The 24,578-nt window shown below is 42.6% G+C and overlaps 1 protein-coding gene across 1 annotated transcript in view; it reads left to right on the top strand.

Annotated features, from left to right (window-relative positions):
* TENM1 (teneurin transmembrane protein 1) overlaps positions 1-24,578 on the top strand; it is an 840,365-nt gene that overhangs the window by 741,583 nt on the left and 74,204 nt on the right. The gene's annotated exons all lie outside the window — the stretch shown is intronic.

The following is a 24,578-nucleotide window of genomic DNA, read 5'->3' as shown; positions in this document are numbered from 1 at the left end:
TGCAGTGAAGGTCCCGATGAGGTCTGTCCACACAGACACCTCCAACTGCTAACACCGATCCGGACCTTCATTGTAAACTGCTAGCGGTTCATTCATACCTTCTATAAGGAGTAGTAATCAAATGGAACATCATAGAGTCATAAGAATAGTCACTTCAGAACCGATATTACTAGAGGGGGGGATACAAGTAGTTGTAAAACTGACATGTCAGGAAAGGTTACAGGTCCTCTTTAAGTAGATGAAATTACAAAGTTTCATTTCTACACTGTAATGCACCACAGTTACAGTTTAAGGTGTACATAGGGGAAGGGCTAGCATAGCAAAACCAAAGGGGAGTCCCCATGAAATACTTATTTAGGTCAGAATGGTATGGCATTGGTATTAGTTCATGAGCTTTTCATATTTTGTTGGATCAAAAAGCGAAACGATCGTCAGGCAGATTTGTCCTTATCTTGTAAAATACCTAAGCATAAGGGGATGAATAAGGCAGAATGGGCCAACCTGATCTGGGGTCTCTCTAGTTATGTGTTGCCTAAGAGCATGTCTGGACGGAGCATCGATTTTGTTACATGTGGGTTTCGCTGTGGATCTATAGTGGATTTCACCCTTTGCATAATGAAGGTTAAAATTTATATGAAATTAGATGCTACAGAAAAGACTTGCTGCAGATTTCAGAATCCACTGCATTCCCTGAATACTGCAGCGAAAACTCCATCCACATGTTCTATACACAACGTCTGGGCTCACTACATCATTAGGTAGTAAGTAAAATACCAGACTCTTTATAAGTTTGGTTTCCAGAATGATAACTAACTCTACTTTCTGCAAATGGAGAAAAAATGGATTTGAAAGCCCTTGAAGAAGGGCATGTAATAAATGTCTGTACCATTGTGCTAGTTGATGAGTTGTACTGCAGGAAACGTTTCATTTTATAATTATTTTAAATTTTATTTTTGCTGTAATGCTAAGTCTAGAAAACAGTAATTGTCGGGGATACCACCAGAAGTATCTAGACCTATGTTGAGAAATCCTTCTACATCTCCCGTCGTACATCTTGGACCTTGTTATGTGTTTTTGGTGGAAACCTGGGCTAACATAGGTCTTTTTCTGCATAAAGTCTGTTTTAATTTCCACAGTGGTCGATGGATCTTCTAATCTCTGGCACCAAAACCACATATTTAGTAGATCACTAAAGAAGGGAGAAACAGAACTCTAATTGGGACTTATATATTTTATGTTCACATAAATAAATGGGTTCACTTTTTACACATTATTGTGTATTATAGAGGTTTTCCAGACTTTTAATATTGATGACCCATCCTTAGGTCATCAATATCAGCTTTGCGGGGGTCAGACACCCAGCACCCCCAAACCCCTTTAAAGTTGTTCAAGTCCTGTGCGATGACTACAGAACAGTAAATGAGAGCTAATATGATATGGGCCCCTCCTGGACCTGGGTTACCCTTATCACAGCCCTGCTTGTCATAGTGCTTTCTATGTTTCATGTTTACAGTATTGTACTGGACAGCAAAATAAGACATGCTAGAGCAGGGATGTCCAACTTGAAGCCTTCCAGCTGTTGCCAAACTACAAATCCCAGCATGCCCTGATAGCTGTAGGCTGTCCACGTATGATAAAAGTTGTAGTTTTGCAACAGCTGGAGATTGACATCCCTGTGCTAGAGTCATGTGTGACTAGACCATGGATTTGGGGGATACAAAATCTCATGGAGAGTGAATCCCCTAGGAGGATTATCAGGCCAGGCAACGTTCTTCTGGAATTCTGGGAAGAGGGTATGCAAATGATCTCTTAGCAAGCTCCGCCTCTAATGCCAGCAGATGTACAGCAGCTATCCTATAATTCAGGGATGCCCAACCTGCAGCCCTCTAGCTGTTGCAAAACTACAACTCCCAGTATTCTTGGACAGCCTACAGCTACCATCCTACAACAGGGCATGGTAGGAGTTGTAATTTTACAACAGCTGGAGGGCCGCAGGTTGAGCATCACTGCTATAAGTCAATACTCAACCTTTTAAAAGGCCTTGAGACATAATAATCCTTAACAAGGCCTTTAGCCCTTATCTGCTCTGCACTGATGAAGGACAATCACCCCAAAACAGCTGTCTGCAGAAGATAAGATGCTGGCTTATTTAGTATCCAAGTCCTGTCTCAAGGACTTTTTTAAAAGGTCGAACATTGACTTATAGGATAGCTGCTTTACATCTGGTGGCATTAGAGGCTGAGCTTGTCAAGAGCTCATTTGTATACCCTCTTCTGACTAACGCATGCACATGTTCTTTCCATGAATGGATATACTTAAACTTAGAGGAGAGTGATAACTGGAGAACCATGGATTTCTATGTGCTAATTTAAAATATATCAATTTAATGTTTCATGTTTTGTGAGATCTCCTGCATGTAGCAGAAAGCTTTGCAATCCACAATAGCTTTGTAAACCGTGCTTCAGCTTAACAAAGCTAGAAACATCAACCAGACCTTGCTGCAAATGGTGTGTATGTGTCCCTGGCTTCTAAAGGCTTTGTGCTGTTGATTTACCTTTCATCCGGAGAAATGGTCCTTATGTTTGTACTGAACTATAGTAAAAACCATTCTGCAGGATACCAGCTGGAAGAGCTCAAGTGGATGCTGAGGAATAAAACATGGACAACAGCAAGATTTTTCTTGATGGAAAAAATCTGCTCAAAAACATCTTTTTTCTAAACATTTGATATTGTTAATGCCGTGTGTGGGAGAAACACATAAATGAAAGTGCGTGCTTTCAAAGAAAATCAAGATTTATTCCCTGCTTTCATGGCAGCCTTTATAAGGTTAATCGATCAGTTTATTTCCCTCAAAAAGCCTTTAGCTGCAGCAAAGACAATAATTTTGCTTTCTTGGTAGAAATAATAAGAACATTTTACTGGGCTGTAGGAGCTTACAATACTGGAAACATATAACCAGGGACCAGGGGCGTACCTAGAGCATTTGGCACCCGGGGCAAACCCCCTTTGTTTGGCACCCCCCCCCCCCCCCCCCCCCCAAGAAAGTTGAGAAAACATGCACAAACTTTTTTCAATGTTTTCAATAATATTTATAAATAAAAATAAAACCCCTTAATAAAATAAACCTCTGCACACCCCCTTAACGAAATAAACCCATTAACCCCCCTTAATAAAACCCATTAACCACCCCTTAATAGACCCCTTAACCCTTCCTTAATAAAATAAAAACCTGCACCCCCTTAAACCCCAGTATAATAAACATTGGTGGCGCAGTGCGCCCCCCCTCCCTAGTATAATAAACATATAAACATTGGTGGTGCAGTGCGCCCCCCCAACACCCTAGTATAATAAACATTGGTGTCGCAGTGCGCCCCCCCAACATAATAAACATTGGTGGCGCAGTGCGCCCCCCCTCCCTAGTATAATAAACATATAAACATTGGTGGTGCAGTGCGCCCCCCCCAACACCCCAGTATAATAAACATTGGTGGCGCAGTGTGCCCCCCCAACATAATAAACATTGGTGGGCAGTGCGCCCCCCCTCCCTAGCATAATAAACATATAAACATTGGTGGTGCAGTGCGCCCCCCCCAACACCCCAGTATAATAAACATTGGTGGCACAGTGCGCCCCCCCCCCAACATAATAAACATTGGTGGGCAGTGCCAATGAGGGTTAAAAAAATAAATAAAAATTAACTCACCACCTCCAATTGATCGCGTAGCAGCCGGTCTCATGTACTTTTTCTTCAGGACGCAGGACCTGTGGTGATGTCACTGAGCTCATCACATGATACATCACATGATCCATCACCATGGTAATGGACCATGTGATAGAGGCTGGAGCTCAGTGACGTCACCACAGGTCCTGAAGAAATTACAAGGAGACCGGCAGCAGCTACGCTTACAGTGAAGGGGTTTAAGCATGCATGGGATAGGCATAAGGCCATCCTTCATATAAGATAGGGCCGGGGGCTATCCATAGTATTCAGTATATTGGGCAGACTAGATGGGCCAAATGGTTCTTATCTGCCGACACATTCTATGTTTCTATGTTTCTATGTTTCTACGCGATCAATTGGAGGAGGTGAGTTAATTTTTTATTTTTTAACCCTCATTGGCACTGCCCACTGCCCACCAATGTTTATTATACTGGGGGGGGGCGCCGCACTCAATGTTTATTATACTGGGGGGGGGCACCGCAATCAATGTTTATTATACTGGGGGGGGGCACTCTGAAGATAACTGAGCTGTTAATACAAATACAGGAGGCGGGTGCCGGAATCAAATAGCGGCACCCGACCTCTATGACAGGGAGCGGCACCTAAGTGGTTAACTGCAGCTGATCGCAGCTCCCTGTCATAGAGGTCGGGTGCCGCTATTTGATTCCGGCACCCACCTCCTGCATTTGTATTAACAGCTCAGTTATCTTCATTGGTGGCGCAGTGGCCACAGCCCCTCCCCCGGCCCTGTCCCTCTTCTTATTCGCCGCGGCGGCAGCAGCACAGGGGGAGGGAGAGACCATCTGGAGCCCTGTCCCTATCACAGCGCCACGCCTGGCCCACTCGCCACATTTTATTTTATTTTTTATCCTCAGTCGCGGCTGGCACCCCCCTTGTGAGTGGCACCCGGGGCGGGCCGCCCCCCCCCCCCGCCCCCCCCTTGGTACGCCACTGCCAGGGACACACATGGGTATAAATTCAGAGAGTGAAAACCCCAAGATGCCAAATTAGTGGATTCAGGCTTTGCATAGAACCACTGATAGCTTTTAGATGTTCAGAATTCCATATGTTGCTTCAGAATTAAAATGCTTCTCCACCCAAGTAATGAAACCTAGCGGGTGCTCATTAGTGATGAGCAGCAGAGGAGATATTCGAATTTGTGATATTTCGCAAATATTTTGCAGAATATTCGTCATATATTCGTGAATTTGAGATTATATTCTTGATTGCGAAATTCGGCAATGTATTATTTGCGTAATGCGTGCGAAATACCGCCATGGGGTAGGCAACTTTTCTATTGGTTGCTAGGGATGTTGCTAAGCGGCGACAAAGCCTTCTCATTGGCCCACAAGCTAGAAGAAGGGAGGGATGATCACCTGATATGTACTGTTTAAAAAAAAAAAAGAATATTCGTCATTACAAATATATAGCACTATATTCTAAATATTCACGAATTCTCGAAGTGCCGATATTCGCAAAAAATATTGCTTTTAGAATATTCGCGCTCAACACTAGTGCTCATTAATATTTCTTTTTCCTAATACTCACAGTATTTCACTTCAAGTGTGATCTTAATGCCTCATGTACATGACAGTATATAATTGCCAATCTGCGAAATACAGGTACCGCCCATGTTGCATGCATTCTTTTCCAGATCCATTGCTGTAAGTGGGTCTGGGGCCTGCATTTTGCAGCCATATATACAACATGCTCTATCTGCATGCGGAACGGACATATGGATCCGGAAAGCACACGGATCTCTTAGCTTTCCGCATCTCCATGTTCATTCCACAAAAAGAATATATCTTCAAAACATGGATCCATCGAAGAAAGAAAATGGCACATGGACTGCATCCATATTTTGCAGATCCGCAATCTCTGGACCACAAAATTGATATGGTTGTGTGCATGAGCCCTATGCAGGAGGTTTACACTGTAGTCAGCCATTTTTGAGACTATGGAGAATTGGATTTGTCAACTTGTTGCTGATCTTGTGTAAAACAGTATTTGCCTGCTTTTTATCTCCTGTCTTTTCTCTCTGTAAGCTTTGTGTACCTTGGGCTTGCCATACTTATCAGACAAATGTCAATACTCTGATTTTAGTTGATCATACATTGTATACGAAGGTAGCCATCTGTTTCCTGACATCTGACTTTGGTGAGGAAGAAGGGTCGGAGACATTAGATTTCACCATACCTTATCCCTTAATCCCCATAGAGATAAGCTTTACCAGAGTGGTCCGGCAGTGCCCTTTACACGGGCAGAGAATCTGCCAGATAATCGCTCACAAGCGTTTATAGGAACACTCGCTAGCGATTATCTGGCGGTGTAAAGGTGCTGAAGATTACCCAATGAACGAGTGAAGCAATTGTTAATCGGGTAATTGGATCGTTTGTGTAGGCACCTAAATCGTCATTTACCGACAGCAGATTGTCCTGTGTAAACAGCCTCTGCTGCCAGCAAACAAGGAGTCTGTATGGGGAAGAGCGATGGCTTTAGTGATCACTCCTCCCCACACTGTGGAGGATACTGCTGCATGTAAATACAGCAGTCTCCTTCAATGCTGAACTATTCCTTCCCGACAATGGCCTGCAAAATTTGGCCATGTACAGGGACCTTTATTGAAATAAACAGCCATTTCCATCAGTCCAATAGATTTTTGATAGGCCCACAGCACACCTGCTTGACCGTCACCTCATTTAAAGTTGTCTTCACAGTCGTGGAGCCCCCACCCATCAAACATGTATCACCTAATCAGTGGATAGGTAATAATGTATATGGTAGAAGATCCGCTTTAAGGTAGCAACACACACACATGACAGCCCCTATGAACTGTGGGCCAACAATGTAGAGTTTAGAGTTCCCATTAGAAGTCATAATCCATGTAAAAGCATCTATGAAATTAAGGTAAGATGTGTAGGGCCTAATGCATAAAAATCATTGGTTGTCATCTAGCAACCCTATTAACTTTTCCTAGAGCAGTTTTTCGGTGTGTGGCTCATATGGTTTAACTGGTCCATTTTAGACATATCTCGTAACATTTTGAACCAATAGCTGGATATGCACTACTGACCGAGGAGCATGTGAAAAGCTGACCTTATCTAATGATACGTGAGACATTTTCTCCTGGAGTAATAGAACAGTATTAGTAATAGTGTCTTATTCTGCAGAGAAACATGATGATTAGTAGTTAACTTTCATAAAATGAGATTGATGGAAGAGGCAATGTCAGCCGGGTAGCAGTGTAAGACCTGTCACCTCTCCTGACATTTCTGTTTAAGTAACTAACTGCATTCCCTGTGTAATAACAAGTCTGGAATCTTCTCTTATAACTCTGCATTGGTCCATTCCTCTGTTATTCCCAGTTCAAACTGCTGAATAAATTGACAATTGGGTGTTACCATTCCCCTTGTAAAGGGGTGTGCCCCTACGCAGTATGCCACTTCCAGCACTGATTGGAGCACATAGGACTGTGCAGAGACACCCCCAACTGGTAACACCCAATTGTAAATTTTTTTCATAATTTTAGGAGCGATAATTGAGAAATGGCACAACATAAAATCAGAATTCATGACGAATACATCTATTTACTAAAACAAGCGTGTCACAGATCCTATTTAAAGAACATATGTCAACAGTGTGGATAAGAAATGAACCCGATTCTCTATTAAAGGGCATCTGTCAGCAGTTTTGTACCTATGAAACTGGCTGACCTGTTACATGTGCGCTTGGCAGCTGAAGACATCTGTGTCGGTCCCATGGTCATATGTTCCCGCATTGCTGAGAAAAATGAAGTTTTAATATATGCAAATGAGCCTCAAGGAGCAACGGGGCATTGTCTTTACCCACAGGGGCGCCGCTTTCACTGCAGCTGCCGCGCCCTCTGCACTTTGATTGACAGGGGCAGACTTTATGATGTTTTCACTGCCTGGCCCTGTCAATTAACTCCTTACCGTATTATTACATACATGTACGTGAACGAATGTGGCTCCTTGCCGCATCCTCACGTGCATGTATGTGATGGAATCGGGTGGGTGCAGGAGCTGGACCTGCCCGATCCACAGCACGGGCCCGGCTGTTACTGATAGCCAGGCCCCTGCTGCATCCGCCAGCATCAGTGTGTACGGTGATGCCGGCGAATTAACCCTTTACGTGTGGCGGCTAGCACTGACCGCGGCACGTTCAGGTTATACAGAGGGAGGGGGCTCCCTCTCATTCTGTATTGTACTGAATTGAAACAGGGATCAAACGCTGAAAAGAGGAAGTCCCACAGTGGGACAAATAAAAAAAGTAAAATAAAGTGAAATATTTTTTGTAAAAAATAGGGAAAAAAGAAAAGTAGACATATTACATATTGCCACGTCCGTATAGACCGGCTCTATCAAAATATCACATGACCTAACCCCTCAAAAAAAAGTCAAATAAAAACTGTGCTAAAAAAAACATTTTTTTGTCACCTTATATACAGTCGTGGCCAAAAGTTTTGAGAATTACATAAATATTGGAAATTGGAAAAGTTGCTGCTTAAGTTTTTATAATAGCAATTTGCATATACTCCAGAATGTTATGAAGAGTGATCAGATGAATTGCATAGTCCTTCTTTGCCATGAAAATTAACTTAATCCCAAAAAAACCTTTCCACTGCATTTCATTGCTGTCATTAAATGACCTGCTGAGATCATTTCAGTAATCGTCTTGTTAACTCAGGTGAGAATGTTGACGAGCACAAGGCTGGAGATCATTATGTCAGGCTGATTGGGTTAAAATGGCAGACTTGACATGTTAAAAGGAGGGTGATGCTTGAAATCATTGTTCTTCCATTGTTAACCATGGTGACCCGAAAAGAAACGCGTGCAGCCATCATTGCGTTGCATAAAAATGGCTTCACAGGCAAGGATATTGTGGCTACTAAGATTGCACCTCAATCAACAATTTATAGGATCATCAAGAACTTCAAGGAAAGAGGTTCAATTCTTGTTAAGAAGGCTTCAGGGCGTCCAAGAAAGTCCATCAAGCGCCAGGATCGTCTCCTAAAGAGGATTCAGCTGCGGGATCGGAGTGCCACCAGTGCAGAGCTTGCTCAGGAATGGCAGCAGGCAGGTGTGAGAGCATCTGCATGCACAGTGAGGGGAAGACTTTTGGAAGATGGCCTGGTGTCAAGAAGGCCAGCAAAGAAGCCACTTCTCTCCAAAAAAAACATCAGGGACAGATTGATCTTCTGCAGAAAGTATGGTGAATGGACTGCTGAGGACTGGGGCAACGTCATATTCTCCGATGAAGCCTCTTTCCGATTGTTTGGGGCATCTGGAAAAAGGCTTGTCCGGAGAAGAAAAGGTGAGCGCTACCATCAGTCCTGTGTCATGCCAACAATAAAGCATCCTGAGACCATTCATGTGTGGGGTTGCTTCTCATCCAAGGGAGTGGGCTCACTCACAATTTTTCCCAAAAACACAGCCATGAATAAAGAATGGTACCAAAACACCCTCCAACAGCACCCTCCAACAGTTTGGTGAAGAACAATGCATTTTCCAGCACGATGGAGCACCGTGCCATAAGGCAAAAGTGATAACTAAGTGGCTCGGGGACCAAAACTTTGACATTTTGGGTCCATGGCCTGGAAACTCCCCAGATCTTAATCCCATTGAGAATTTGTGGTCAATCCTCAAGAGGCGGGTGGACAAACAAAAACCCACTAATTCTGACAAACTCCAAGAAGTGATTATGAAAGAATGGGTTGCTATCAGTCAGGAATTGGCCCAGAAGTTGATTGAGAGCATGCCCAGTCGAATTGCAGAGGTCCTGAAAAAGAAGGGCCATCACTGCAAATACTGACTCTTTGCATAAATGTCATGTAATTGTCGATAAAAGCCTTTGAAATGTATGAAGTGCGTGTAATTATATTTTACTACATCACAGAAACAACTGAAACAAAGATCTAAAAGCAGTTTAGCAGCAAACTCTGTGAAAACTAATATTTGTGTCATTCTCAAAACTTTTGGCCACGACTGTATATAAAAGTGCAACACCAAGCGATCAAAAAGGCGTATGCCCCTCAAAATAGTACCAATCTAACCGTCACCTCATCCTGCAAAAAAAGAGCCCCTACCTAAAACAATTGTAACAACCTGCTCTATAAAAATATCACATGATTTAATCCCTCAGGTGAACACCGTAAAAAAAAAAAAAAAGGGTAATAAAGCCATTTTTTTGTCACCTTACAACACAAAAAGTGTAATACCAAGCGATCAAAAAGTCATATGCAACCCAAAATCATACCAATCTATCCGTCATCAAATCCCTACCTAAGACAGTCAAAATGAGATCCTACCTAAGACAGTCACCCAAAAAATAAAAAACTATGGATCTCAGGATATGGAGACACTAAAACATGATTTTCTTTGTTTCACAAATGCTGTTATTGTGTAAAACTTTAATAAATAAAAAAAGTATACATATTAGGTATCTTCACGTCCATAATCACCTGCTGTATAAAAGTATCACATGACCTAACCCCTCAGGTGAAGACCGTAAAAAATAAAAACGGTGTCAAAAAAGCAATTTTTTGTCACCTTACATCACAAAAAGTGTAATGCCAAGCGATCAAAAAAGTCATACACACTCCAAAATTGTACCAATAAAATTGTCATCTCATCCCGCAAAAAATGAGACTCTACATAAGACAGTCGCCCCAAAAAATAAAATAAAATATGGCTTTCAGAATATGGAGACACTAAAAAATATTTTTCAAAAATGCTTTATTATGTAAAACTGAAACAAACAACCAAAAAAAGTAGTCCACATGATCTAACCTGTCAGAAGAACATTGTAAATAGCAAAAAATTTAAATGGTGCTAAAATAGCTATTTTTATTACCTTGCCTCACAAAAAGTGTAATATGGAGCAACCAAAAATCATATGTACCCTAAAATAGTACCAACAAAACTGCCACCTTATCCCGTAGTTTCCAAAATGGGATCATTTTTTGGAGTTTCTACTCTAGGGGTGCATCAGAGGGTCTTCAAATGTGACATGGCCCTCCAAAAACCATATGGCATTCCTTTTCTTCTGCGCCCTGCCGTGTCCCTGTACTGCAGTTTACAATCACAAATGGGGTGTTTCTGTAATCTACAGAATAAGTGTAATAAATATTGAGTTTTGTTTGGCTGTTATCTCTTGCTTTGTTACTCGAAAAAATGGATTAAAATGGAAAATCTGACAAAAAAGTGATATTCTGAAATTTCATTTCCGTTTTCCTTTAATTCTTGTGGAACACCTAAAGGGTTAACAAAGTTTGTTAAATCAGTTTTAAATACCTTGAGGGGTATAGTTTCTAAAATGGGGTCATTTTTGGGTAGTTTCTATTATGTATGCCTCACAAAGTGACTTCAGACCTGAACTGGTCCTTAAAAAGTGAATTTTGGAAATTTTCAGAAAAATTTTGCTTCTAAACTTCTAACCCTTCTAAAAAATAAAATGGCATTCACGAAATGATCCAAACATCAAGTAGACATATGGGGAATGTAATGTAATAACTATTTTTGGAGGTATTACTGTTTATTATAAAAGTAGAAAAATAGAAATTTGCAAATTTGCCAATTTTTCTAAATTTTTGGTAAATTTGGTATTTCTTTATAAATAAAAATGAAATTTTTTTGACTCCATTTTACCACTGTCATGAAGTACAATATGTGACGAGAAAACAATCTCAGAATGGCCTGGATAAGTAAAAGCGTTTTAAAGTTATTACCACATAAAGCGACATATGTCAGATTTGCTAAAAATGGCCTGGTCCTGAAGGTAAAAACTAGCTTGGTATTGAAGGTGTTAAAGTGGAGATGGCGCAGCAGAGAAAGCGGATCCTCTAGGAGTAACTGCAACGCCCCCTTTGCTCCTAGAGGCTCATTTGAATATATTAAAACATATTTTTTCTCAGCAATACGGACACATATGAACATGGGGGCAACACAGATGTCTTCAACTGCCAAGCGCACATGTAACAGGTCAGCCAGCTTCATAGGTACCAATCTGCTGACCGATGCCCTTTATATATTCTTCATTAAATGCATTACATGGTTTGACACCGTCAGAGCTCGATGACAGGGCACTCATGCTTGATTATATGAACTTTCCAATTAAAGAAATGAGAACTCTTTGAAAACTCAACTCAAAGCTGTTTCTCTAGTCACCTACACAGGTAACATACTGTATTTTCAGTGACAACCAGCAATGGCAGCCATTATAATGCCCATAGAGGCTGTCCACAGAGCCTTAATGAATGACATATGAATTGCTCTTAGATGGTATGCAAGCAGTGAACTGCTTTCACCAAGCTGCAGGTTAGCAGACCTCCAGGATAAGTAATGGCTGCAAGCCCTGAATAAAATATCTGGCTTCTGGCCCCAGCTGACATACTTAACTTGCGTTACTCACGGCTTGGTAGCATATTTATGTTGCTCATGCACAGCCGACTTCCCATGAGTTTGTATCTTTCTTGCATTGTCACTCTGTGCAGATGAGTGAAATGGAAGCCAGAGGTTAAATAGAAAAGCTGCGAAAATACATAATTTACTGTCAAGAATATCAAATTCTGACCAAGTGCAAAGTAAGTCAAAGGCCAACCGGTATGTGTCCTTATTAAGAAAAAATACCTCATACAGAGTCAGATAAGGAAATCGTAGCAAGTCCACATTTTACGACCGGAATTTAGTCCAAGGCCATACCAATAAAACTAAACAGGAAACAATCTAGATCACCTGCTTTTAAAGAGTTTGCATGTCTACGAACTACACCTCACAGCCCCGCCTGATGTCACTACTACGTCGGGATCACGCGGTACAGTCTCGTCACTTTTACCAAGACATGACATTCAGCACTCTCTGTGAGTATTTAAGGTCCACTTGGCACAGCTTTACACAGACAGCCACTGTCAACACAGGCAATGAGAGGTACAGGAAGTGAGAGAGGGTGGCCAACGCGACCTCCGGCGTGGCACAACACTCACTCACAACCCTGACAGGCTGAGAGAACCCTTTCACTGCCCCAGTGAAACAGAGCCCTGCCAGTCTGGTAGACTGCCACCAGTTTCTAGTTAGATAAAAACCCCGTCCGTTAACAGGATTATTCCAGACCAGAAATCAGCCCAGGTACCATATAATGAAATAATGTAAGACACAAACGTGTGGGATTCGTGGATCGAGATAACAGAACAGTGCAAGATCAAAATATATATTTGATCGCCTTAAGGGCACACTAGACAACAACACTATATATACCCAGGATATATAAAATGGTCAGAGATGCAAATACAGGTGATAGTACAGTCAGAGTTAACAGATAATGTGAAAGCCAGTTACCGGTGTATAGTTTCTTGATGCTGTAGTCACATGGGAGGCAGTGAGGTCAGCAGGGTTTTCAGGTCTCTCCAAACATGATACATGGTGTGACCTCTAGTATTGATTGAGCATGCTCGGCCGAACAGCTGTTCGGCTCAAGCATCGCTATGCTCGAGTCAGTGTATTTAAATGTAATTTAGCATCTATTTCTGAAAAGTTTCTGCCAGGATTTGAACTCCCAACCTCTTGTACATTAGGAGTAAGGACCTTATCCATTCAGCTATAAAGCTGAATGCTAAACTATGTCAGAAAAACCTCATAGTAGTTTCTGATGTAGTGAGTAGAGTTGAGCAAACACCTAGATGTTCGAGTTCGGGGAGTTCAGACAAACTTTTAAAAAAAGTTTGAGTTCGGGACCTGAACTTTATCCGAACTTGGACCCGTACCCAAACCCAATTAAAGTCAATGGGGACCCGAGCTTCACTTTATTATTTTCCGTTATAACATGGTTATAACGGAAAATAATAGTATTAGCTTTTTCATGATCGTGAAAACTCGGATCCGACAGTATATTCTAACACAGAGGCGTTCCCATGGTGATGGGGACGCTTCAAGTTAGAATATACTAAGAACTGTGTACATAACTGCCCTCTGCTGCCTGGCAGCACCCGATCTCTTAAAGGGTGCTGTGATCCGCACAATTAACCCCTTAGGTGCCACACCTGAGGGGTTAATTGTGCAGATCTCAGCCCCCTGTAAGAGATCGGGTGCTGCCAGGCAGCAGGGGCCAGACCCTCCTCCCTCCCCAGTATTAAAATCATTGGTGGCCAGTGCGGCCCCCCCTCCCTCCCTCCCCAGTATTAAAATCATTGGTGGCCAGTGCAGCCCCCCTCACCTCCACCCCCCCTATTAAAATCATTGGTGGTTAGTGCGGCCCCCCCCTATTAAAATAATTGGTGTCCAGTGCGGCCTCCCCTCTCCCCCCCACCCCTAATTAAAATCATTGGTGGCAGTGACCACAGGTTAACAACCCCCCTCCCCCCCATCATTGGTGGCAGCGGAGCGGCACTATCGATCGGAGTCCCAGTTTAATCACTGGGGCTCCGATCGGTTACCATGGCAGCCAGGACGCTACTGCAGTCCTGGCTGCCATGATTACTTAGCACTTTTAGCAGCATTATACTTACGTGCGCTGTCTGTGGCCGGCCGGGCACTCCTCCTACTGGTAAGTGACAGGTCTGTGCTATAAGCAATGCGCCGCACAGACCTTTCACTTACCAGTAGGTGGAGCGCCGGCCGGCCACAGACAGCGCATGTAAGTATAATGCTGCTAAAAGTGCTAAGTAACCTTGGCAGCCATGACTGCAGTAGCGTCCTGGCTGCCATGGTAACCGATCGGAGCCCCAGCGTTTAAACTGGGACTCCGATCGGAACTGCCGCTCATCTGCCACCAATGATGGGGGGAGGGGGGTTGTTAACCAATGATTTTAATTAGGGGGGGAGAGGGGAGACTGCACTGGACACCAATGATTTTTTTAGGGGGTGGGTAGGGAGGGGGGCCGCACTGGCCACCAATAATTTTAATACTGGGGAGGGAGGGAGGGGGGGCCGCACTGGCCACCAATCATTTTAATACTGAGGAGGGAGGATGGTGCGGCACCTGAGGGGTTAATTGTGCGGATCACAGCCCCCTGTAAGAGATCGGGTGCTGCCAGGCAGCAGGGGGCCGTTATGTCCACAGTTCTCAGTATATTCTAACTTGAAGGGTCTCCATCACTATGGGAACGCCTCTGTGTTAGAATATACTGTTGGATCTGAGTTTTCACAATCTAACTCAAATCCGATGGTATATTCTAACATAGAGGCGTTCCCATGGTGATGGGGACGCTTCAAGTTAAAATATACCATCGGATTGGAGAAAACTCCGATCCGATGGTATATTAATATTAACCGAACAACGAACCCGAACTTTTACTGAAATGTTTCGGGTTCGGGTGCCGAACACCGTAAAGTTCGGTACGAACCCGAACTTTACAGTTCGGGTTGGCTCAACGCTAGTAGTGATTATTCCTATTCAGCAGAAGACTTATTTTATATTTCTTTGCAGGTTAACAGGTAGCTTAATAGTATAGTGGTTAACATCCTTGCATCTAATGTATAAGGTTGGGAGAGTTCAAATCCCGGCAGAAACATTTATATATATACGTTTTTAGCCATAATATATTTACATATATTATTATATATTTATAATATATATTATAATATATGTAAATATATTATGGCTAAAAACATTAGTAGTAGATTCCCACATATTATGCATTCATATATATCAGAAGTATTATTTTATATATAAATATATATATATATATATATATATATATATATATATATATATATATATATATATTCTTTTTTTGTAATTATACATTTATTTTGTGCCATACATTTTTTACAATTACAAAAAAATATTTTAATATATAAATTGAATCTCTATTTCTGAAATGTTTCTGCCAGGATTTGAACTCCCAACCTTGTACATTAGAGGCAAGGATGTTAACCAATACACTATAGAGCTAAATGTTAACCTGCACAGAAATATAAAATAAGTCTTCTGCTGAATAGGAATACTCACTACATCAGAAACTACTATGAGGTTTTTCTGACACAGTTTAGCATTCAGCTTTATAGCTGAATGGATAAAGTCCTTGCTTCTAATGTACAGATGTAGCAGCGTTAGCACTCCAGCTCTTAACTCAAATTTCTTAACTCATCGCGTTATCTTGAAACAAAAGCAATTGAAGGTGTTTGCTTAGATTAGATAACACAACTCAGAAAACAGGAGTGTTAACTTTACTCCATCCGTACAAGGGGTTGGGAGTTCATATCCTTTCCAGAAATAGATGCTAAATTACATTTAAATACTCTGACTCGAGCATAGCGATGCTCGAGCCGAACTGGTGTTTGGCCGAGCATGCTCAATCAACACTAGAGGTTACACCATGTATCATGTTTGGGGGGTCATTCTATCAGAGGAGCTTGCTTCGAGGAGGTGTGAAATGTTAACACCTTGAGGCTGAGCCACCCATGGAGCCTGTTTCCTCTGCTAGATGCCCATCACCCTGCCAGCAAAACAACAGGCATTAAATTATATCTCCTCATATTCCTCACATCTACCAACATTTAAATAGACAAATTCAGCACATTTAGACCCCGTCCTAGGAACGCCACTCCCCTTCCTCTCCCAAATGGTGACTTTTTGACAAGGTTTGCATAAACTCTGCCCCTTTTGCGGTCCTTTTATGTTTTTTTCCTATTAAATATTAGTTACCAGTAGTGGTGGACGAACATCTGCCGGGACGGTTCGCGAACACGGTCAAATGTTCGCGAACCGCAAGTTCGCTGCGGGTCCCAATCATTTTAATGGCAGGCGAACCTGAAAAACCTTCAGCTCATATTTGCAGCCAAGAAATAATTACTAGAAGTGCACAAATAGTCCCACAACATGGACAGTGACATACCAGATGTATTATTCGAATTCACAAACTCCATTCATTTTTTTTTTTGCGAAATATCGGTAATATAATTTTCACATACGTGCATGCGCACACCAGTTATAATTATTTTTTGCCAATACCGTTTGTCACTGTGTGTAGCAGCAAAACAGCAAACAAATGCTGCAGTACCCAAATGCACTATATAGAAAGTATATTATTGGTATATAACACCCCGCTTCTATCAGTTTTTTTGGGGGGAGACTGGTAAATCACACCAGTTATAATTACTTTTTCTAATTGCGTTTGTCACTCTGTGTAGTTGTAGTATCGCTGCAGAACCGCTCACCACTGCTGCACAATACAAATCCACTATAATATGCTTTCTATCTTAGAAAGTATATTATAAGTGTATTACACCCCTCTGTACTGCACACCTATCAATAGTACACATATACCAGTCCTTAACCTCCTCAGGACCGCCGTACGCAGGATTGCGTCTTTGCGGCGGCCCTGCTCTTCTGGGTGGACGCGCCGGCGCGTCCACTCGCGAGACGCGAGATTTCCTGTGAACGCGGGCACACAGGCGCGCGCGTTCACAGGAACGGAAGGTAAGAGAGTGGATCTCCAGCCTGCCAGCGGCGATCGTTTGCTGGCAGGCTGGAGATGTGTTTTTTTTAACCCCTAACAGGTATATTAGACGCTGTTTTGATAACAGCGTCTAATATACCTGCTACCTGGTCCTCTGGTGGTCCCCTTTGTTTGGATCGACCACCAGAGGACACAGGTAGCTCAGTAAATATGTTGCACTAAGCACCACTACACTACACCCCCCCCCCTGTCACTTATTAACCCCTTATTCACCCTTGATCACCCCTGATCACCCCTGATCACCCCATATAGACTCCCTGATCACCCCCCTGTCATTGATTACCCCCCTGTCATTGATCAACCCCTTGTAAAGCTCCATTCAGATGTCCGCATGATTTTTACGGATCCACTGATAGATGGATCGGATCCGCAAAACGCATACGGACGTCTGAATGAAGCCTTACAGGGGCGTGATCAATGACTGTGGTTATCACCCCATATAGACTCCCTGATCACCCCCCTGTCATTGATTACACCCCTGTCATTGATCAACCCCCTGTAAAGCTCCATTCAGATGTCCGCATGATTTTTACGGATCCACTGATAGATGGATCGGATCCGCAAAACGCATACGGACGTCTGAATGAAGCCTTACAGGGGCGTGATCAATGACTGTGGTTATCACCCCATATAGACTCCCTGATCACCCCCCTGTCATTGATTACACCCCTGTCATTGATCAACCCCCTGTAAAGCTCCATTCAGATGTCCGCATGATTTTCACGGATCCACTGATAGATGGATCGGATCCGCAAAACGCATACGGACGTCTGAATGAAGCCTTACAGGGGCGTGATCAATGACTGTGGTTATCACCCCATATAGACTCCCTGATCACCCACCTGTCATTGATTACACCCCTGTCATTGATCAACCCCCTGTAAAGCTCCATTCAGACGTCCGCATGATTTTTACGGATCCACTGATAGATGGATCGGATCCGCAAAACACATACAGGCGTCTCCCTGGAGCCTTCCAGGGGGGGTGATCACCGCATATAGACTGCCTGATCACCCCCCTGTCATTGATCACCCCCCCCTGTCATTGATCACTCCCCCCCCTGTCATGCTGCATTCAGATGTCCGTATGATTTTTACTGATAAACGGATACATGGATCGGATCCGCAAAACACATACGGACATCTGAATGGAGCCTTACAGGGGGGTGATCAATGACAGGGGGGTGATCACCCCATATAGACTCTCTGATCACCCCCCTGTCATTGATCACCCCCCTGTCATTGATCACCCCCCTGTAAGGCTCCATTCAGACATTTTTTTGGCCCAAGTTAGTGGAAATTATTTTTTTTTTCTTACAAAGTCTCATATTCCACTAACTTGTGTCAAAAAATAAAATCTCACATGAACTCACCATATCCCTCACGGAATCCAAATGCGTAAAATTTTTTAGACATTTATATTCCAGACTTCTTCTCATGCTTTAGGGCCCCTAGAATGCCAGGGCAGTATAAATACCCCACATGTGACCCCATTTCGGAAAGAAGACACCCCCAGGTATTCCGTGAGGGGCATATTGAGTCCATGAAAGATTGAAATTTTTGTCCCAAGTTAGCGGAAAGGGAGACTTTGTGAGAAAAAAAAAAAAATATCAATTTCTGCTAACTTGTGCCTAAAAAAAAAAAATTCTATGAACTCGCCATGCCCCTCATTGAATACCTTGGGGTGTCTTCTTTCCAAAATGGGGTCACATGTGGGGTATTTATACTGCCCTGGCATTCTAGGGGCCCTAAAGCGTGAGAAGAAGTCTGGGATCCAAATGTCTAAAAATGCCCTCATAAAATGAATGTGGGCCCCTTTGCGCATCTAGGCTGCAAAAAAGTGTCACACATGTGGTATCGCCGTACTCAGGAGAAGTTGGGCAATGTGTTTTGGTGTGTCATTTTACATATACCCATGCTGGGTGAGATAAATATCTTGGTCAAATGCCAACTTTGTATAAAAAAAATGGGAAAAGTTGTCTTTTGCCGAGATATTTCTCTCACCCAGCATGAGTATATGTAAAAAGACACCCCAAAACACATTGCCCAACTTCTCCTGAATACGGCGATACCACATGTGTGACACTTTTTTGCAGCCTAGGAGGGCAAAGGGGCCCACATTCCAAAGAGCACCTTTAGGATTTCACAGGTCATTTACCTACTTACCACACATTAGGGCCCCTGGAAAATGCCAGGACAGTATAACTACCCCACAAGTGACCCCATTTTGGAAAGAAGACACCCCAAGGAATTCCGTGAGGGGCATGGCGAGTTCCTAGAATTTTTTATTTTTTGTCACAAGTTAGTGAAAAATGATGATTTTTTTTTGATTTTTTTTTCATACAAAGTCTCATATCCCACTAACTTGTGACAAAAAATAAAAACTTCCATGAACTCACTATGCCCATCAGCGAATACCTTGGGGTCTCTTCTTTCCAAAATGGGGTCACTTGTGGGGTAGTTATACTGCCCTGGCATTCTAGGGGCCCAAATGTGTGGTAAGGAGTTTGAAATCAAATTCTGTAAAAAATGACCAGTGAAATCCGAAAGGTGCTCTTTGGAATATGGGCCCCTTTGCCCACCTAGGCTGCAAAAAAGTGTCACACATCTGGTATCTCCGTATTCAGTAGAAGTTGGGGAATGTGTTTTGGGGTGTCTTTTTACATATACCCATGCTGGGTGAGAGAAATATCTTGGCAAAAGACAACTTTTCCCATTTTTTTATACAAAGTTGGCATTTGACCAAGATATTTATCTCACCCAGCATGGCCGAGGTGCGACATGTAATGAAGCTGCCAGCATCACAGTGAGTTCATAGAACTTTTTATTTTTTGTCACAAGTTAGTGGAATATGAGACTTTGTAAGAAAAAAAAAAAAATCATCATTTTCCGCTAACTTGTGACAAAAAATAAAAAGTTCTATGAACTCACTATGCCCATCAGCGAATACCTTAGGGTGTGTACTTTCCGAAATGGGGTCATTTGTGGGGTGTTTGTACTGTCTGGTCATTGTAGAACCTCATGAAACATGACAGGTGCACAGAAAGTCAGAGCTGCTTCAAAAAGCGGAAATTCACATTTTTGTACCATAGTTTGTAAACGCTATAACTTTTACCCAAACCATTTTTTTTTTTACCCAAACATTTTTTTTTTATCAAAGACATGTAGAACAATAAATTTAGAGCAAAATTTATATATGGATCTCGTTTTTTTTGCAAAATTTTACAACTGAAAGTGAAAAATGTCATTTTTTTGCAAAAAAATCGTAAAATTTCGATTAATAATAAAAAAAGTTAAAATGTCAGCAGCAATGAAATACCACCAAATGAAAGCTCTATTAGTGAGAAGAAAAGGAGGTAAAATTCATTTGGGTGGTAAGTTGCATGACCGAGCAATAAACGGTGAAAGTAGTGTAGGTCAGAAGTGTAAAAAGTGGCCTGGTCTTTCAGGGTGTTTAAGCACTGGGGGCTGAGGTGGTTAAAAGGACTTTTGTGGACATATTTGATAGCGTTTTTGTCCCTAACAGTCTGTCCCTGCTCCACACAGCAACCTCTCCCTACACTGACAAAAGACAGAATGTAAAATGGCGGCAAGATCAGGTTTATTTATAAGGTAGGGGGTATGTCCATGTGCTGAAATGTCTCAATTGGCTGTCCTGTAACACCTGATGGATATGTCATGGGTCAAAGTTCTTCACATTGTAAAAAAATATGGCGGGCGCAAATATCGCCATATGTTTGCATATTTGGTGAATCGCGAACGAGCAAAGTTCGCCGCGAACCGACCGCCGGGCGAACCGCAAGGCCATCGCTAGTTACCAGTTATAGGAAATGGTTCTAAGGACAAAATTTTTGTTCACCTAAATGGTGCTGTTACAGCGATTGCCTGCTGGAGTGGAGTATGAGATTGTGGTTTTACAGGGTCTCTGTCACCTGAAAATTGAGTACTAAGCTGTCTGACATTAGCGATGTGCTAATGTCAGCTGAACATAACTATATTAGAGCCATCTCACTGCCTGCCGCCGTTATTAAGAAAAATGACCTTTTATAATATGCTAATTAGCTCCCTGCTCCTAGAGGCTCGGTTCTCCCACCTCTGGCCATACCCTGCTACACTAGATTGACAGGGGCAGGCACTGTTGGTCTCCTAACTCCGGCCCTGTCTGCAGTGTAAATCTCGCGCCCTTCAGTATTCGGCGCAGGCGCAGTGAGTGAAGGGCGCTCGCTGGCTGCCAGCTTCTCACTGCACCTCCGCCGAATACTGAACGGCGCGGGGAGATGAGTTGCTGTTAGTGAATGAAAGGACTGCTGGCTCCCATGTGCTCCAGCAATGATAGGTATGTGAAAGGGCCACTGGGGGGGGTCATAACACTGTGCGGTGGGCCACTGGGGGGTCATTATACAGTATGGAGGGCCACTGGTGGTCATTATACTGTATGGGTGGCACTGGGGGTCATTATACTATATGGGGGTACTGGGGGGTCATTATACTGTATGGGGGGGCACTGGGGATGATTATATTTGCTGCACACAGTGCAGTGACTGTGATGCTGGCAGCTTCATTACATGTCGCACCTCGGCCAATAGTAGCCAGCGGCTCTGTAATCTGTAATCCAGCCACAGGAAAGCCCAACAGGCTACTTGCCAGTGAGAAGTGTGAGCAGCCAGTCAGAAGAGGCTAACAACCAAGGAGCAGACTGGCACTACTGGCCAGTCAGAGGAGGCTACGCATCAGCATCAGAAGCATAAAGTGGGGCAAAGTGCCTCCAGCTCAGCAACCCTCTCCCAGACTTTAGTATATAACGAGTAAGATAGCGTGATTTTAGGAAAGTGTGGGGAGGGAGGGGGCCCCCCGTATGTTGTTACAGTTACCCAGGAATTTAGGTCTAGGTCCACAAATCTGTGTTGGAGCGATGTTCTTATGAGCCTTATTTAATCTACGGTTCACATCTGCCTTTTGTTTTACCGGAATAGCTGACAACCTGGCCCAAAGAACCTGTACAGTGCCAGATGAGACCCATTAACTCAAATGGGCCCTGGTTGGTGTCATTTTGGTATTACCGTATCATATGGCATCACAAGTGAAAGTCATATGGGCAAAAAAAGTGTGCAATGCCAAATTTTATGTTTTTTGGCCACATGCCCGACAAAAAATTTAATAAAAATAAATCAAAAAAGGTGTATGTATGCAAAAATGGTAAAAACTGAGTAGACCTAAGGGACTGAAACACTGGGTAGGTAAAGATAAGTAGGCGCATAAGGACTGATTCATTTATATCCACTATGTAGCATGCTTTGTCTATTGTATTTGGCAACATCTATAATACATGCAGTTTCATTGCCTTGTGCGTCGTGCAAAATGCCATATTGAGCCTTTATCGCCCAAGGGCCACCTAAACCTGGAGCCAGTCCTGGACAAAAACCATGATTCTAGTGTGAATAGAGGTTAACAAATAGGACCCCTACAACACCCATCCTTTTTTTTTTTTATATTAACCAACTTTTGATACTTCTTTGTAGAAGAGAAATCAAGCCATCGGTTATTGCAGTTTGGGGGGTCAGTTATCATTTGTAGTTGTTTTTGAGGCGTGGGTGTAATGTGGTCTGCACCTTTAAGTGTAAAAGTAGACCGGGAGGTTGCCTGGGGTGGGTTGCAACTTTTTTACAACCTTTGCAAAAGTCACACATAGTAAATGAGCCATAATCCAGGTCTAATCTCACTTTTTGCTCTTAAACATAGATGACATATAAAAGTGGCAAAGATAATAAAATGACGCAAAAATGGGGCAGTTGCCATGACTTGCAACTTTTTTTTTTTTTTTTAACTGATGTATCTGATTTAAAAAATGACATATATATATATATATAGATAGATAGATAGATAGATAGATATACTGTATATATATATATATATATGTGTGTGTATGTGTGTGTGTCTGTCGCTCGTAGACTTAATTTTATTCTTAGCACACACAGTTGAAATGTCTGTCATAGCACAAAAACCTTTCTAAATATATTTGTGCTAAACTCATCCTTCACTGTGGATAAGCTCAAAAATAAGTGGATTGAATGGACAAGTGGTTCTTTAAATTGCAATGGAGAAAATGGAGTTTAACTCCCTGTCTTTTGCGCAGCGGGGCTCTTATCAAAAGATATTTTAATGGAAACAAGGCACAATCAAACCAACATAAGGAAATAGAGGGGACTTGTAAATTGTTTATGAGTTTTGGACACTGCACAATAGACGGTTATTCAACAAGAAGAGCCAGAGGGCAGTTTCATTTCACCGAGGAGAAAACAGACAGAATGTCCTTTTCATATTTAGAATAACATCTTTCGGATATTATTGGATTTTATTCATCTGCATGGACAAGATAGGCACAGACAAAAGGACAAGATTATGAGATTTTAGTCATACTTGTTTTAGATTTCCTTGTTTAGAAATGCCGCCATTCATGAAGTCTTTCCATTTGTATTGTTCTAAATGTTTGCAAGGTTCAGACCTCAAGGGGTTGTCCGCTTTCAATAGAAATTTCAGAAATGCCATAGACTTTTGTGTAATGGCACAAGAAGCCAATTCATCACTTCAGGGACTTCCTTTTAGCTGTCATGGAATATCATGCCGGTGCCTATCGAAGCCCTGCTTCTGCGCTTGTGCTGAGCACTTTCACAGTCACAATCAGTGGTGTAATTAGAAATGACTGGGCCCACAGCAAATTTTTGAACAGGGTCCCCCCTCTAGCGACTTCTTCACAACCTTCTCTTCCTGTGCAACCCCCACTCCTGTGGCTAGTCAAGACTGCCGTCTCAGACGAGGCCCAGAAGCTGCTCTGGCCGTTTCCTGCAGTGTCACTATATATAATGTCATTTTTTAATACTGTGGAGGGGCTCTGACAATAAAATATTTTAGTTACCCTCCTCGGTGGGTCCCTTCTGAGTTTGGGCACCAAAGCAGCCGCTGCCCTTGCTTTCACTATAGCTACGCCCCTGGTCACAATCATAGGAAGCTATGGAAGACGTGGTTTGTTTACATCGGTATCCATCAACACCGGGGCACTTCTCCATGCAGGCCAAGGTTAGCCCTGAAGAGATACAGAGGTTTCTTATGCCATTATACACAATGTACTGTATGACATTTCTGAAATGTATACAGTAAGCAGACAAGCTCTATAGCATCTAAGGGTAATATTAAAGGGGTTGACCTATATTAACCTGTTCCATTCTCTGTGGCTTCTGGGCTGTTGTCCCCACCTGTCAACTTCTGTATGGATGGGGTCACATGTGCCACTTCAGCCAATAACTGGCCTCAGTAGCAATACGTTCCTAAGCAACACATTACACACATCACCACCACACATCGGTCCATGCAGAAGTTGACAGGTGGG

Source organism: Bufo bufo, chromosome 8 (genome assembly GCF_905171765.1).
Source record: "Bufo bufo chromosome 8, aBufBuf1.1, whole genome shotgun sequence".
NCBI classification, from domain to species: Eukaryota; Metazoa; Chordata; class Amphibia; order Anura; family Bufonidae; genus Bufo; species Bufo bufo.
The sequence above is the reverse complement of the archived record's forward strand: the minus strand, read 5'-3'. Positions and strand labels throughout refer to the sequence as shown.